This window comes from Morone saxatilis, unplaced genomic scaffold, assembly GCF_004916995.1.
Source record: "Morone saxatilis isolate NCDOM2014 unplaced genomic scaffold, NCSU_SB_2.0 Contig15, whole genome shotgun sequence".
In the NCBI taxonomy this organism is placed as follows: Eukaryota; Metazoa; Chordata; class Actinopteri; family Moronidae; genus Morone; species Morone saxatilis.
Window position 1 is genome coordinate 15,889,020 of NW_023339707.1, and position 528 is coordinate 15,889,547.

Genomic DNA, 528 nt, shown 5'->3' on the forward strand with positions numbered 1-528 from the left:
TACTTTTACTTTAGTTTGTGCAGGTTTGCTGACCCAAAGACCACCACGGCGTCTGAAAAGCCTAATCCTAATACCTTAATACAAATCTCTGTCTGCTAATGGAGGGTCAGTTGCGGAGAAGCAGATGAGAGGTGTACGTCAGTGTGAGGGACATGCTCCATTTCACAGGAGAAAGCCACTCAAAGCTTCCTCTCAAACTGATTCTCAGTGATTCCGCCTTCTGGTTGTTTGTTCTCTCTCTCTTTTTTTTTTTCTTCCCAGGAGCTTTCGCCATTAATTCGAAATTGTTTAGCTTTCCCGTCTTCACACTCGGTTGCTTTCATTATGCTAACACCAAACTGGTGGCAGGTTTTTATGTTTTTCTTCACCTTTTTAGATGGGAAATGGGACTGAGGAAGCTCACCTGGCTTCCTCGAGCTGACACTTATGAGAAATTGGTTTTTAGAAATATCATCAATCACAGGCGGACAGGACAACTGGTCCGCGTTACAGAAACCATAGAGATAGTCAATTTTGTCTGAAAGCTGA